The following is an 18,116-nucleotide window of genomic DNA, read 5'->3' as shown; positions in this document are numbered from 1 at the left end:
GAAGCAATCGTTTTTCATGCCCGTTGATTCGGATGTGGATTATTTTGGAATTGGGTTTCTACTTTGTTTTCTTCGTTTCCTTTTCAGAATCTATGTTTTGGGAAGATGGATTTCTGAATTTTGTATCGTTAGTCAGACAGAACTTGCACAAAGATTGGAGAGATCCAATGGGGCTGAAAACGATGTTGCAAAATGTGAAGGAAGAGGTCTGCTCCCTAGGTCGGAGATAACTCACGGAGAACACCCTTTAAGTCTTGGCAAGACTAGTGTATGGAACAAGTGATTTATATTTGCAGGTTATGTTCTTCCATTGAATGGGCTCCTGCAATCTCTTTCAATTTTTAAAAATTTTAGGAGACGGAAATCATAGAGCAAATTGATCGTGATGTTAAGCGTATTCATCCTGGTATGCATTTCTTTTCTGGGGACACACCATTAGCAAAGTCAAATCAGGTAATTTCGATTTTAGGAATGATGAGTCTGAACATCTAAGATCAACTTCAATTGCTAAGACGTTCTCCTTTCATGGTTTTATAGGAAGCATTGAAACGCATATTAGTGGTATTTGCAAAGCTCAACCCTGGTATAAGATACGTGCAAGGGATGAATGAAGTCTTGGCCCCTATATTTTTTGTATTCAAGAACGACCCAGATGAAGACAATGTGGTATGATACAGTGAAATAACTTGATACGACTCAAGAAATTATGTTTTAATGCTATTTTGCTTCTGTTGTATGATGTTTGTCATTGCAATCCAACTAGAAGCTAGATCTCGTGTTTGTGGCTTTTGCTTTTATGGTTACATGGGACTTCCATCATAGCAAGAAAATATAGTTAAAAAGCCAAAAAGAAAAAAGAATTTAAAAAATCAAAGGGAAGAGTACAAGCATGCGGAAGGGAGGGGAGTCTTGGTGGTCAGGTGTTGGATTAGTGGGTGCCTTGCTGGGTTTGGCCTGTTGGGAGGTGACTGGTGGTGGAGATGATGCTGAAGGGCCACATCCAAAGATGCTCCAAGATGGCCATTGGAGAGAGAGAGAGAGAGAGAGTAAAAGAAACCAAGTTTCTCACACATGGAGCCTGTGAAGGAGTGTTTGAGGGATGCCAAGATGGATAGTTCGTTCTTGCTGATGGGTTGACTAAGATCTCCAAAATGCAGTAATTGCTGCAGGTTTCTTCAAAAGAGAGGGCCCTACAAGTGCATCAACCCATATGAGGTTGTTGCCTATGGTGCTGATGTTCAAGCTGTTGTCTTCACTGATAATGGAAATGAGAAGGTGCAGGACCTGCTTTGATTGTCAATGTCAATCCTCCTCTTTCAAGTTTTTGTGACACTAGTGGAGTCAGGACCCTCTTAATAGTATATATATTAATTACAGAACCCCAAATCCTGAACTGGGTGAATCTGCCAATTTACTAATTTATGACAAGTTTAACAGTCTTGCCTGAGGGGCGATTTTTCAGTCAAAGACAAGTTTTACTGACTCATTGACCCGCTTGGAGAATTACTCAGTCCAAGTCTCCAAGTCGAATTGGCGAGTACACCAATTGCATATAGCTGTATCTGTTGGAATAAATGAACTCTTCTTCTCCTCCTCTCTTACTGTAGCTTCTTTGCAGGCACAAGCAGAGCCAAACTCCTTTTTTTTGTTTCGTCGAGTTGATAAGTGGATTTAGAGATCATTTTTGTCAGCAACTTGATAACAGTCTTGTAGGAATTCATTCCACAATGACGAGATTGACACATATTCTGAGGGAACACGATGAAGAGCTCTGGCGCCATTTGGAGATCACGACTAAAGTAAGAGTTCTCTTGCAATAGAATAGCTACACTTTTCATTTTTCTTCTTTTTTTGGGAGAAGGATCAGTCTTGTTTCTTTTCCTGTAACATGAAGATTCAATATATTATTTCTGTTGGCAGTTGACATAAGTCTATGTCCTTTTGAGGTGTCTATCTCTGAACTATGTCAATTCTTTGTTTTTACTCTCAAGAATTTGATTTGGGCAGGGTGCTGTCTTTGAAAATTTCAGGTAAATCCTCAGTTCTAGGCATTTAGGTGGATAACACTGCTCTTGATTCAGGAGTTCAATTTCGCTGATAGCTTACACATCTGGGACACGCTTCTTAGTGACCCAGATGGTCCTTTGGTAAGATCTTCTAAACAGAGAATTTAGACTCTGGTGACCCAGATGTTTGAACTAGTTGGCAACTTGGCATTTAGACTCTGGTGCTATCATCAGCTTTGATTGAAAATTGTCATTCTTGATTGGGATATCTCCATTTACATAAGATTTGGTGCTCAGGTCATTTCTGTTATTTCCATCATGAAACTTGAATTGCATTTTTCCTTTCTTTTTATTTTTTCTTTTTTTTTATTTAGTTAGCTGCTGTTCTCTGACTTTGATTGTTCCATGCAATGGAAGAGCATGTTGAAACTTGTTTTTCACAAATAACTAAAAGGTTTTCACTTCTTAGTTTTTACATCAATTACAGAATATAGCATCTTGAGAGATCATGGTTCATTGGATCTCTCTCTCTCTCTCTCTCCCTCTCTCTCTCTCTCTCTCTATATATATATATATATATATATAAATGACTTGGGCATTCTATGACTTGTTATTCTTCTCTTTTATATTCAGACTTTTTTGTTGTGCATTGCATATAATTTATTTCATTATATTTTGTTTATCAATACTAACATTTCGGTTCTTTTATAGGATGCTGAAGATGATCAACGTAGAGGAGCTGATGGAGGGGCAGATCGAGATAATGAAGAGGATGATGCTCCGAATCTTGGCGAGGAGTAGCTTCATGTGTTGAATTTGTTTCACGTACTTGTTGTTTCAAAAGAAACTCTTTGTATATGTTCACTTATAACTAATTAGAACTTGGCGAATATTATACTGGGTTGTTAAATTTGTTTCACTTATAACTTGTGTTAAATTTGTTTCACCTACTTTGTATATGTAATTTTTATGTGTACTTTATCTTTTATACACAGCTTATATAAATTGTATAATGAGAACTTTTTTCTCGATATTTATATTTCAAACAAAATTATTTTAATTTTTTTTAAATTTTGCTATGGATTAACGACGGTGATGGATTTTCTGAAGAAATTCAGTTGCAAAATGACAACGGTATTTGGCGATGAATAATATTCGTCGCCAATTTAGCGACGGATTAAGGACGGATATTTATCTGTCTCAAAAACTGAATTAGCCGACATTTTGCGATGAAATATAATCCATCGCTAATCCATCATAAATTAGCAATGAAAGTAGCGACATATTAGTTCTGTTGCTAATTAGTGACCAAAGAATTACGACGGACACTATCCATTGCTAATCCGTCGCCAATCAGATGCTAAACAGTTCAGCGACGGATTTGCGATGGATTAGCGTCAGATAGCACCCGCCGCTAATTCATAGAATTCTTGTAGTGTATCCAACAAAGTGGCAACTAATTGTTCTGGAATCCAGTTTCTTTTTATGTGGCCTATAGGGCCTAGCCTCAGCTGGACATCCTTAAATATGAAAATGTTTCATACTAGGCTTTTTGTCTGTCCATAATTCATATGGGGTCTAGGTTACTGCTTTAGATGATACCATGTTCAATACATAAATTGCGGTCTTTAATGTCTCTCTCTAAAAGGACTCTAGTAAGGAATGAGAAATCATACTCCTTACCATATCCTTAAGGGTCCTGTTTTGTCTATTAGCAACACCATTCATGCTAGAAGTGCCTGACATGGTATACTGTGGAACGATCCCACATTCCTTTAGGAGTTTAGTAAAAGGCCCTAGACGTTGATCACCTGATCCATAATATCTGCCATAGTACTCACCACCACGATCAGATATGACATCCTTAATTATTTTGCCAAGTTGGTTTTCAACTTTAACCTTAAAAGATTTGAACACATCTAGGGACTGAGACTTTTTATAAATTAAATATAGGTACCTATAATAAGAATAGTAGTCTATGAACGTAATAAAATATTATTGATCATTTTAAGAAGTCATAGGGAATGAACTATAAATATCTATATGAATTAGTTCTAAGACGTCTGATCTTCTTTCTGCACCTAATTTCTTTATGTTTGTTTGTTTCCCTTTTATACACTCAACACAAACCTGAAAGTCAGTGAAATCAAGAGAATCAAGAATCTCACTTGACATAAATCTTTTAATTCTTTGTTTAAAAATATAACCTAAATGCTTATGCTATAATAAAGCAAAATTCTCATTTATTAATTTTTGTTTTGTATTACGAGAACTTAAATGTAATGTTTCATTAAATGAGACAGTAATATCAAGCAAATAAAAGTTATCAACCGTAGATAAAAAACCGGTCCCAATAAGATTTAAATCAAGAAATAATTTAAATTCATTATTTTCAAATAAACAAGAATAACCATATTTGTCTAAAATAGAAATAGAAACCAAATTCTGCCTAAAAGATGACATAATAAATGTTTCTTTCAAATCCAAATAATTTTCAGGCTTTAAAAGTAATCTAAAGGTTCATATTGCCTTAACTTTAACTATTTTATCATCGCCCACATAGACGAATCTTTCAGCATCAATTGGTGGTCGGCAACTTAGGCAACCCTGCATAGACACACTTATATAAGTGGTAGCACCATAATTCATCCACCAAGTGTGTTCAGGCACAGAAGTTAAATTAACTTCAAAACAAACCAAAGTAAGGAGTGTACCTTTCTTCTCACGTCAGACATGATACTTGGTACAGTCCTTCTTTATGTGACCCTCTCTTTTGTAAAAGAAATAACTAAACTTTGGGTTCTAATGTCTTTTCTGTTTCTTTTGCGATTGAAGGTCAATTGCAGCTTCCTTTGTCTTTTTCTTTTTTTAAACCTATTCTTAGAGGTCACTGCCAAATAAGCACTCTCAGTCTTTTCTTGCTTTATCCTATCATCTTCTTCTTGCACAATGTAAAATAAGCTCATTGAGAGTCTATTTTTTTTTTGACAGTTATAACTGACATTGAATTGACTGTATTGTGCAAGAAGGGATATCAAAACCAAATGCCCGAGTAAGTCCTCAGACAACTCTAACTTTAGTGCCTCAAGTTTTGAAGCAAGATGGGACATCTCTATAATGTATTCCCTAATGTTTCATTTACCTTTATACCTCATTCAGACAAGACTCAAAAGAAGAATACTTGTCTCAGCCTTTTCATTTTTCGCAAAACACTTTTTAATTTTTTTAAGAAAACGTTTGGCATTCACCTCTTCAAATATAGTGCCCCTGAAGGATTCAAGAATTACACGTTTCATGATCATGAGACTCATGCAATTAGATTGATTCTACCGCTCGGAGTTTTTTTTATCCTCAGTGGACTCCAATTCATAAGTGCAAGGGGTTGATCTTCTCGTAGTGCAAGATCCAAATTTATACATCCAAGAACAATCATGACATTCTCTTTCCAATTTTTAAAATTAAAACCGCTTAAAATATGGATGAAATTAATGTTTGTAGATATCGTAGAAGTAGAGGTATTAACTGAATCAAGAACAAACAAGCTCATTATTAACATACTTTTTTACATACATTGACATAAAATAACATATTTAAACAGTGGTGAACCCCATTACAAGATATTCAACACAATATTGACATTTAGTCTTTGGACAGAAAAGTCAACTTGTAAGTGGTACTCTCAATACATTAATCAAACATAGACAATTAGTCCTGTCAAACAACGCGCCTTTCTTTAAACCGATTTGTTATTCACATGGAAAACTGTACAACTGTCCCATATTTATTACTGAAAATATATATCTAGGTTCAGTCAAATAGTAATCTTCTTTTAGGCCGATCATTATTTGCATGAACCACAAACATATATACATCACAATATTCCAAAATGAATTAATCTAGACAACAAAGGTTACTTTGGCAACATATTGATTTAACTAATTCAATTTAGAATGTTAGACCTACAATAAAAATAATACCAATGTTCAAATATGTCAATACATGCATATGAAAAAAAATTAAGCACAATCATAACATGCATGAGCCATAAGTAACCGAAAATGGCCCTCCAAAGTGACCCATAATGCACGCCAAATAACCCTTAAATTTTTTTAAGGCATAGTGCACGGGTGTTATAATGCAAAATTTTACTTTTGCAATTCAACTGACCTTTTAAAAAACTTTTTAGAAAACTCATCTCTATTTTAAAAAATATGGGAAAACTTGAGATATTGGGATCCGCCTGTCGGTATGAGGTTCAACCGTTTTTGATGCCTTAACCAGGGGTAATCGAACAAAAAATTAAACAATATGCCTTATTTTATTCAGATGTCTAAGAAATTATTCTAAATCCTAGAATGCAGAAAGGAATAAACACACATGACATGATTTTGAAAAAGAGTTATTGAAAACATGATGCATGTCTAGAATTCTTGAAAGATACTTTGAAGAGAAAGATATTTTGAGATATTTTGAAATTGAATTTCTGAAAGGATCAAATGATTGGGTGTTTTGAATATTCTTGACTATGACCACAAGTATGTTTTGAATATATCTCGTTAAATTCTAAAAAGAGGGTTTTGGAAAAGCACTATAAAGATCTAAAGTAATGCAATGACTTTAAAAATAACCTAAGTGTTTAGGCTTTTGTAACTTAAAAGAGATTAATAAAACTTGAATTTCATTCGTATTCTGATTATGGCCACAAATACGAATTTCACTAAGTTTATTAATTTCTTAAAAGAAGGTGCACGTGCCATTTGTGTTTCACTATTGTAGAATTTAAAATGTATATATACATGACAAACAATAACAATTGATGTTAAGAAAATAAACTATATACTTATACAATCCTAAGTTATGCAAGAAAAGTAAATTTCCACTATTTTTGGCTTTTGATTACAATTTACTTTGAAAAATTGAATAACAAAATAAAGAAAGAAAAGAGAAAAGTAAAGTCGTGAACTTTTTTGCAAAATCAGCAAATATGTTAGTAGAAATATATAAGCTTTTTGAGATTTATCTAACAATATCGAGAAATTGAGGGATATTAGCCTAAAATAAGCTTTTTCCTCATGCATTCATAAAATAAAATTCTAAATAAACTAATAATGATGCATGATTTAATAAACTATAAAACTAAACTTATTAGAAAATAAGAATTTCAGAATTAAAGGCAAAATAACCAAAATATCCCTAGAAATTGATATTAATTACCAAAATAGTGTTAAAAATCAGGGTTTTAGAAACAAGTTTTGAAATATGCCTAATACGAAGGCTAAACAAGTTCAAATTGACACCAAATCAAGTGAAGAGCACTCTGAGATGATAAAGAAAGTAATCAGATGTTAAAAATCTAAAAACTATTTATGAAACAAGAATATAAACGAGAAAAGGCTGAATATGCATGTATTTCTTGAGAATAAGGTTCTGTAAGAAACCGGTTCTTGGAAAACAACAAAATAAAATATTAAATGACCTAAAATTTTGAAAATTAATATGAACACTATTAACAACCCTAAATACAACATGCAATCAAAAAATAAATTTAATAAATATTCAAGAAAAAGATATTAAATTAATAGGTGAAAACATGCTGCATAATAGGATATTTTGTACCTATCATGGTTTTGGGTCAAGATAAAATAACAAACAGTCATGAAAAATTATAAGATTTTTCAAAAATAAATTAGACATGATGACAAAGAAATTTCCTTTTACGGAATGGAAAAATCATCTTTGGTTAGGGAGATATGATTCCGGCAAGATGACCAAAATTATGAACATGGTCTGACAATGCAAAAAACTAGGTTCTGGTTTTGGGCTAAACTAAAATAGCAAACGATCATAAAAAATCACTAAAAAATAAACTAGACATGTAGATAAAGAAGTTACTTTTTACGGATCTGAAAAATCATCTTCGGTTAGGGAGATATAATTCTGGCAAGTTGACCAAGGTTGCGAATAACATTCTGACGATACCGAAAACAGGTTTTGGTTTATATTTTTAAAAATGAGACAAAAGATGCCAAAAAATCATGAAACTTGGCCATATTCACGTAAACATATAGATATATTCCTTATAAAAAATTTAGCTCAAAATAATAAAAATAAATACATAAAATAACGATACTAACGTGAAGGCCAGAATCAAGATTTATAACATGACTGTTAAACAAGATTAAACCTAATCTAAACATGCATAAAACGAAAAAGAAAAAGATTAAATGGGTATGGATGCAAAATCAAGATCGATAATGTATAAAATAAAGAAAAGAAAATAAAACCAATGCATGGGATCTATTTTCCTGTAGCCGATGAGGAGGGACTCAGCTTATGAGAAACCGAGCTCCAACCTTTTCATGCCTGTGAAAGTTAAAGAAAAATGCAACAAATAAAATTAATGACAGTAGAAGAAATAAAAAAAGAGAGGGCGAGAAGTTACCCAAGGCTCCTCTTTTGCTGCAACCAAAAGAGAGAAAGAAACGAAAAAGAAAGAAGAAGGACTAGAGGGGTAACACTTGGGGAAGAAGATGGAAGGAGAAGAAAAGAAAAGAGAATTCAAGAAGGAGGAGAGGGCTTGCTTCATGGTCTGCTGAACGTCCCCCCCCCCCTCCTTTATCCTATTTATAAGAAAAAATTAGAAAGGATAGGGACTCCCTAGTGGGTCCCGCATTTGAGGTTAATCAGCAAATAATTAGGAAAATTAGGCGAAATTGATTTTCTCAAAAGGGTCCACATTTGGATTTATTTTTGACTTTTTCTTTTTCAACCTAATTGAAACACTTAAGAAAGAATCCAAATGTGGTTTTATTTGAGTGGGGTCCACATTTAATTTTAAAGCAAATAAAATAAAGGTTTAAAAAGGTTAAAAATAAAAGAACAAAACTAAAACATAAAAAGCAAAAAACAAAGTCCTAAATCAACTAGTTGTCTGAAATAACAAAAATAAGAAGAACCAAATGAAGAGAGTGATCTAGAGGTGATGCCACCTAGATGGGCCCCATCTAATGTAGATTGGATCTAAGATCCATTTTGAAATTTAAGTCTAATAAAAATCTAAATCAAAATCCAATTTGGATCCGGATCTCGTACGCATTGTTTTTCTAAAAAAGGTATTTCAAAATATCTAATATAAAACATTGGGTTTAGATTAAAATGTAAACATCAATTTTGAACCCAGGTTTGAAATTGAAAAAAAGTTTTGAATTTGGATCTAGATCTGAGTTTTCAAATGATAAATAGATCTGGATCTCAGACAATGAGTATGATCCATACTTAAAAAATGGTGTACGAATCCTGGATCAAAGATAAAACATTTAAAATGGATCTTGGATATTAAATAAGAATTAAAGAATAGATCCTGAATAATAAATGATTGATAAGTAGGCCCTGCATATCTAGTGTAGAGATCCAAGTCTGAGAAAACAAATTGGACTCTGGATATAGATAGCAGACTGAATTGGATAAAAAATCCATGTTCAAAATAGAGAATGGATATTAGACATCAGATACAACATTAGATCAGATTAGATATCAAATGTTCGAATTGAAACATGAGTTGGATCTCAGATAAAGAATAGATTTGAGTCTGTATTGGAAATCATCCTGGCTCAAAAATTGACTAAACTACCCCTCTGAATAGAAATGAGCACAAGCATGGATGATTTTGCCCTCTTGGGCAGGGGCATGAAGTGGAATGAAGAGTGACACTTAGAAACAAGGTTTGAACTGGGTTCTAAGGTTTCTTAACTCAGGTAAACTAAGAAGACACTGTCTCAACTAGACTCCCAGACCAGATGATAAAAAACATATACAATTCTTAGTAAAATGGTAAAAAGTTCACTATAGAGTGAAGTGAGCAATGAGAATATATTGGGTTTGAACTAAAATCAAAGTCACCTGAACTAAGATGAACTAAATCTCAAACTCAGACAAACTAAATCCTAGCCGGGCTGACTGGGGTTAACTCAATTCTAGCTGAAATAAGCTCAATTGAGCTAAAATGGACTCCAATAATGTGGGAAAGAGGTTTAAACTGAAACAGGGCCACTTGAACTCCTAATGAGCTCAAGTTAAACACAGAAGAATAGAATCTACTGGAATTGACTAACTCTGAGACAATTAGATTGAATTCAAGCTAGAAATGAGCTCATTTCATATGAAATGAACCAAATTTAGAAGAAAGTCTACTCATTGTGAGCTCAGAGAAGCTAGAAATGACTGATATTCTAACTCTTCTAAGCCTAAAATGAGTTTGGTTGGGCCTAGCTGACAAGGATATAGGGTTACCTAGGGGCAAAATAGTAATTTTCTTGATAAAATAGGGTGAAATGATGCCTAAATTGGAATGGACCTAGGGTTAGACTTCTACACTATGTAATGGGGTTAGCATCTGTGAAAGGGGTGTCTAGAAATGGACCTGAAAAATTTAGGGTGTTTACAATGGGTTCAACCAATCGGTTCTAGCTGGACTCACCTGCAGGTCCCAAAGCAGGTCTGACCTAGTTCAGCCCTCTCAAATCCAAATGGGGACTGAACTGGTCCATAAACCCTGCCTGACTCGGTTCAACCCCTCAACTGTATGGGGTAGAACCGGATCAACAGGCTCTCACCCCCCCTTCGAATATAACTCAAAACCGGCTCAGCCCTGAACTAGGGACTGAACCAGATTCGGGTCACATGTGAGGCTTGAACCCATAGAAGCACAGGACCGAACTAGTCATGTGCAAGGAGGCCAAACCGGTCCTGTGCACAGAGGCTCACCCTGGTAAAGCACAGGACCAAACCGACCCTGTACCCAGAGGCCGTATTGGCCAGGACCATATGGTCGAACCGGCCCTTAGACAAAATCCTGACCCGGCCCATATATGTCGGCTGAAAGCCGAAATAGACCAAACAGAATGGCCAAATCGACCCTATACCCAAAAGTCTGACTCGGTCTGAATCCTCCTCGAGACACCAATTAGCTTCCTTAACTACCTGCTCTACAAACATTCCTTGTTAAGCTCCTTTCAGTGCCCACCACTTAATTCTAGGATCTATCCTATGTCTATCCCTTTTGCGGCATTGTCTAATTCTAAGATCTAAAATTAAGACTCTATGTTGTGTAGCTACACTTTCTCCTGGTATAACCTTACAATCAATGCAACAACCCCTATCTCTCTTTCTAAGTAGGAAAAAATCTATCTGACTACCAATCATGCAAATAAATATTAAAAATAAATACAAATAAAAGCTAGTCATCTATAAATAAGTTTAAAAGGTGGATATACATTGAAAATGTCATTACTTTGTGTGAATTATCCTTGATTATTACTACTGTTTGTTAGTTGATGATAACAAAGCCTAATAATCATTCTATTCAATGTAAACAAGATATTGTGTAAGATGTGATAACTTCTTGTACACTTTTGATCGATTTGTAATGGTGTACAATACAGTAACTATGAACTATACATTATTATAGTGAAAATATTAGAAATGCTTGGAGTACCAAAAAACCTCAGTGGTGCTCTCCGTCACACATCAGACACCTTAAGAAAGAAATAGGACGTATTCAAGAAGTGAAGCTGAATTTTGAAAGATGACTCTATGAAGAAACTTGCCAATTGATTGGCAGAAGAGGTCTAGAAGTCTCTGGTAAGAAAAGTTCTCTCAATTGGGCCAAGTTTAAAAATGCAGGCACACGCAAATTATCTTAGGTGTAGGCAAACTCCTATATATATATATATATATATATATATATATATGATAACTAGAAATATGGGCATTTCCAACACTTTTTTTGCAAATCCAACCATGTGGATGTGCTTGGCATGGTGAATTTGCTAGGAATCAACCATTGAATCATGTATTTTCGATGAAAAATATGATTTTTGAATGCTTGAATATTTATGAAGATTATGAGCCATTGATTTTAAAACCTTAAAAAATCACGTTTATGCATCAAAATTGGATGATTCAAGAGTGGGTTCTTATAAATCCAATCTTGTAGATCACATCCGTACGGTTAGATTCAAGAGAAAATAACAAAAAATCCATGAAAATAGTGGTTCACACATTAGTTTTCATATTCTAGTGATTCACACACACACACACACACACACATATATATATATATATATATATATATTCAAACAATCGAAGGGATAATTTTCATGTTAAATCTGGAGGACGTGTTAAAAATGAATAATTTCCTAGGAATTCTTTTCCTAGCAATCTGTGGGAAAACAATTTATAAGGGTTCTATGAGCTTTCCTCACTTCTGTGCTTGCATTAATGGATAAATTAACTAAAGATGAGTTGATCTCTTGAAATGTCTTACCACTGTTAATGAACTTTTCTTCTCAATATAATGTGATATGGCAGAATATACATGTTACAAACTCTCAATCATCAAACCATAAACTACTGAAAGTGGTCTGTGATATATTTTTTTTTGTACTTGGCCTAAATGTTAAAAGGCAGAATCTATTGTTTCTAATGTTTCCAAGGAATAAAAGGTTCCCGAGATAAAATATTTATAAGTGGTTCCTTGTTTAAAGTTGATCTTTCTTATTTCTGAATTGCTTTAAGCCTAATTGATGATCACAAAGAAGTAACACTTTCAAGGTAGATGAAACATATTGAATAGTCCAAAGATCTGTCCCAAAAAGTGATTCTCTTGGAGCTTCGGCATGGGTAGATTCTGGCTCTTAGGATGTGCCTAGCACTATTGACTATGTAATATGCACTAATTATTTATTTTAATGTTATTTGCTCATGACAAAATTGTCATGCACTCATCTACCAAGTACATCATCCATCTATTCAGGAAGAGAGTTAATTGTAATTTCTTGATGCTTGTAGAAGATGACATGCTTGAGCATCTTATTCTTCTTTCACAATTACTATGTATTTCTCATTTCTTTTCCTTGTCATATTCAGGGGAAATTTTGTTGTGATACTCCTAAGTCAGGAATAACCCTCCAGCTTGTCTATTACAAAAAAGGAAAAAGAAAAGTGTAGTTCTGGAAATAATTATTATGTTCAGAAAATAAAGGGAAATCATAAGATGGATATCTGGAAAGGTTTTAACTGAAAATAGTCCCTGTTTTTGTTCGCAGACTGCACAAGTTGGTGAGGATGATGGCCTAACTTTTATCGTTTCTCCAGATATTGTTGCCTTTACTAGATATACGGTATCTTATTACTCTGTAATCCTATTTTTTTTTTCATTTTTGCTAATCTCGCTTTTTCGAAAATCATTGGATCTCTCATTGTCCAGGTAATGGATCTTGTTTGAACAGCAATGCTCCAAAGTTTTCAAAGTGGCAAGGAAGTTAGTGTTGACGAAGAGGATTTTGTAACGGCATGCTCGCTTCTTCCGTCTTTTGTGCAAGGTCATGTGATAGGTATGAAGCCTTGTTTTTTTTTCCTCAAGTTCTCCTTTTCTTTCAGGCCTTATTTTCCCGAAATTTCTATTAGAACTGGAAAAAGGAAGGTGGTAAGCATGGAACTGAAGGCTTGTAGGGATTCCTCTTTGTAAACTTTGCATGTGTAATGATAGTAGATGTCCAATTGCTTGTGTCTATATAAAATAAGTTTCTGGATAAGACCAACTTATAGAGGTGCAGTGGTTAGTTTAAATTTGAAAAGGACACCACTGGTCCAGGAAGGGGGGGAACATTGTAAATGCATATATTAAAAAATTTACAATACAAATCTTTGTTCTATTTTTTTAATCCTATTTTTGTTGTTATTGGCCAAACAGCTACAATCTTTGTTGCTACTTATGTGGTTTAATGGTGAATAGTACCATTTAGATGCAGTAAATCTTCAAAAGCTATCCATTCACATCTCAACACTTTATTGTAGTGATTGGCTTGTACCATTGTTTTGATTTCATTTAGGAGAAAAAAATGCACTTAATTTGTTTTTCACTTTTTCTCCTTTCGCTTTTTGTTGATACATGATAGATTCACTTCTTTCTTTTATTGCTTTTCTACCTTTCATACATGATGAAGTCATTTAAAGCACTTGTGAAGTTCTTTGTCTTGAATAGATATTTCTTTCATTTGTAGATTTACACAAAAAATGGAAAAATTGAGAGTGTATGTATAACACGACCAACATTTGAAGGAGAGGTGGTCAAATTTTGTATTTCTGGTGATATAAGCACTTGCCTTTTTGTGTTAAGTGGAAAGGCTTAGAGAAGATGCTCATTCTCATAAGTGTGATACCTCTCTTAAATAGCTAGTTGTCAAAAGTATGCTATCTGTTCTTTTGGAGATTCAAATCCACATATTCTGTACTTCAGTTTCCTCGAGATAACATTGACACTGATTAATCTTTTTTAGCTGTTTTGATTCTGATGGCATATGTGGTTATTTCTCCCCAAGAATGAGAAAATCTAATATGTAAATTGCTGGTTGGCAGTAGTCATGTTCTTGAATAGATGGATTCAGTTTGAAGTTTGATCTAACCTATGTCACATGGGTGCGGGTGCGGGGGTGCGGCAGGGGCAAAAATGTAAAAATATAGTGGGACCCATGCCCAGGGGGAACCCCGGCGCGGGTCCCGCCGCGCGGTCAGCGCCCCCCCCTCCCCCAAGATTTTTTTTTTAAATTCCGCAGCCCGTTTCATAGGGCAAATTTAAAAAAAAAAATCCAAAAAATGGACCGAAATGACCCTGAGTGCAGTCAACACACCCAGTGTCGGGTTGACCGCACCCGCATCGAGTCGCGTCGACGCGGGTGCGGCACCCTGCTAGCCGAATCCCTGTTACATAGGATCTAACCCTTTTAGTTTCTATTTATTCCTTTGAAATTAATTACAGTCTTAGTATAGATGCCTCATGATGCATTAATCATGTGCAAGGGATTTAAGCATTCCCATACATCAGTTTGGAAGAAGTTGTTTTAATAGGAATTTTAGGTACAGTTGAATGGTTTATTTACGGAAGTGGATGTAAATGAGTCAGCCATTTTGATTCATTGAGTGGAACAAGAGAAGGTAATTGTTGAGAGAAAAGAGGAAACTAAGAAAAGAAGGATACGAATTTTATTTTTCCTTTCTACTAAATTACTGAGGGAAATCAAGAGAAAGGAATACCAGAATAAGCGGTGCTGCCTCCACGTTCAGAATAACTGAAGTGCCATCCCAAAAGGTTCTGATATATTTTTAATTTATATGAGAAAGGTTAATAGTTTAGGAAAAGGGTAAAACGAGGTGGCTTAATTGGATAATAATTTCTTTCTGAAGCCTAAAAGAAATATCTATCAAAGTGAGAAGGATTGGTTAGAAAAAGAAAACATGAGAACTTGATAAACTCTTTTGCATAAATAGCTTACCAGAGACCACTCCTGGACAAACAGTACAGAGGTATCTATTGAAGTTGTCACTTGCACCAACACGGAATGTGCAGCATATAGTGATGAATGTTATGTAGTTTATCAATTATGAAACAATAAATTCACGCTTGATAATAAAAATTAAGATTCATATGGAAAAGACTGAAGAGGCTGTATCCCTGTCCAAAAATTCAATCACTTTAATCCTAGATCTTCATTGCTTATATCAACAAACAAATTGATTTGATGACTGCCATTGTTGCTTTCTTTCTCTTTTTCAACTTGGTTTGAAATGACTGATTTGATGCGCGTACAGGCCTACTCACCACTTTCTGAAAGTAAAATTTACTCATGGTGGACTCACCAAAGAGCAGTGGTTTGTTGCTTTCAATAACTTTCTAAACATATGGAAAATTAGGCAATTCCATTTTGATCACTACCATCATAAGCAAGCTTAGAAATGGTGATTCTGATGTGTTTTGTTGACTTGTCTTCTTCCGCATTCGCATTGACCTCCTTGTATGTGCAAAAATGTACATTAGGTAATTTCCATCTGTAATAGTTCTTCAAGGCTCAGGGCTCATGCCAGTTTCACCAAGTGTATGGGCATCAAAGTCAATCTGTCATGGAGTTCTTCATGGCGTCCCTGGAAGGTGAGGATGTATGCAAATGCTTGACTGTCTGTCACAGTTATAAGTTTCTTGTCTTGCCTTGGTGCTTCTTGCTTCTTGCTTCTTGTAGTCAAGTAGAATGTAGCTAGAAGTGGTAGTTGTGAGTTTGACAATGACCATTTTGACATTTTATTTCAGTCTGGGACTTCTTTGACGGAGTCCTAAAAGTTAAGGTAGATGGTTTCATGTTTTTCTTCCCATTACTGTGTTGCTTTGAATAGGATCATATGCTTGGCATGTTGGAAATGCTGGAAACATTTTAGTTTGTGCTTCTACATTTATTATCTTTTGCTTGCTATCTTGCACTTTGGTGAATGCAAATTCATTTTTTGTACTAATATCTTCAAAATTTGTTCTAATTGTCATATCTGATGCTATTCCCATGTGAAAGCTGCTAGAAAATCTTATAAAGTTTTCTATGCTACCGTTCTTGTACGGAGCCTACAGGAAGCATGTCAACTTGATATAGGTTCAGAAAGATCTGTGGACAAAAGCAACTAGCAGTTTTTCCATTCAACAAGCCAGTGGGATCTGTGGAGCTTATCTGCATGCAGACAACTGCAGATTTTCTTTTTTTTTACAGATCATGGTACATTTATCTTGCAGTATGATATTTGTTTATGTTATAATTAACCATACAGGTATTCAAAGCTAATTTCTGTAGTCACTTTACCAGATTTCCGCACACTGAAACCTCCTTTTGTGTCTGTCTTGTCAATTGAAACTTCCTTCGTATTCAGACAAATGAAGGACATACATGCATAGGTCTGTTAGATGACTCTCATGCTTCCCTCCCAAAAGAAAAAGCTAAATGCTGACCAGTTTTTGCGGGCAGTCTGATCACAGCCAGACTTCATGCAGGTAAATTTTTCGGTTAAGGATCTGAGCTCATTGCTGCATTTCCTTGAGCATCACTCTATAATTAATCAAATTCAAAGCCAAAGAGCAGCTGAGAGAATGAGTGCTTCCTTGGCAACTTATCTACTCCTTAGTTATATTATAGGGTCAAGTTTTCTGAGGTGTTAAATTCATTTCAGATGAAATTCTTTTTCACAGTTTTATAATTTATTTTTCTCCTTGCAGATATAAATATAGAGAAGGCCACTTCTTTACTTTCTATTGGTAGAAGTCAAAACCCGAACTTTCTGCACACTTCTCCAAGTAAAACATTCTCTTACGCCCTGTTTGGATGTGTTTTTGTTTATTGTTTACAAAGATAAATAAAAACACATTTTATAGAGTCTTGCCTTTCTTTTTAATTAAGTGAATGTTCGGATCACCGGCTATCTAAACTAGAATGAAGAAGAAAAGTTGTGACTTGTGAGTAGTGGTGGCGATGATGTGGTTGATGATGGTAGTGTGGTGGTGATAGTGAAGAGGTGACGGTGGTAGTGGTGGTGATGGAGGTGTTAATATGATGGTAGTGATGGTGATGGGTCACGGTGGCAACGATGACGTTTTTTGGTGGTGTGGGGCAGGGAATGTGATGGTGGAATGGAAGAAGGTAGTAGTAGAAGAAAAGGTTTCTCTTTGTTTTTTAAAAGAAAGGGGCGTCTTTTGTTTATATTTGTGAAAAACTTGTTAAAAAAAATGCTGCCAAACTCAAAAGCGGACTGTTAAATAAATATAATTATATAAATAACAAGGAGCTAACAAAAGTTTCAGGCCCAACAAATAGTAACTACATGATAACCATCTGACACTTTGTAAGGAAAACCACAGAATCCATCAACAATGACAAGGAAAAGGGTGACGTTTCAGAAGATGTTACTAATGATGTAAGTTTAATTGGGAAACTTCGTTTATGATCATATTGATTTTAGCTTTGATATGTGCAGAATTTTAATATTTAATGCAACAAGTTCTAGTTCTTTTTTCTTATTTATTTAATGAGTTTTAAGATAAGATTCGGAACTAGGAGATACATAAGAAGGTAGGTGTTGCACCCATTGAAAATAAGATGCGAGAGAATCGTTTACGGTGGTTTGGACATATTCGGCGAAGGCCTAATGATGCTTCAGTTAGAAGGTTGGAGAAATGGGAAAATATATTAGTTAAAAGAGGTCGGGGTAGGACTAGGAAGACTTGGATGGAGATGATAGGAAAGG

General features: G+C 34.8%; 1 pseudogene; it reads left to right on the top strand.

Moving 5' to 3' along the window:
- The window catches only part of LOC149845971 (uncharacterized), a 56,369-nt pseudogene extending 39,973 nt beyond the window's left edge, over positions 1–16,396 (top strand).
- The last annotated feature ends 1,720 nt before the right edge of the window (positions 16,397–18,116 follow it).

Source organism: Nuphar pumila, chromosome 2 (assembly GCF_984573655.1).
Source record: "Nuphar pumila chromosome 2, dmNupPumi1.hap1.1, whole genome shotgun sequence".
NCBI classification, from domain to species: Eukaryota; Viridiplantae; Streptophyta; class Magnoliopsida; order Nymphaeales; family Nymphaeaceae; genus Nuphar; species Nuphar pumila.
This window is presented reverse-complemented; position numbering and strand designations above follow the sequence as displayed.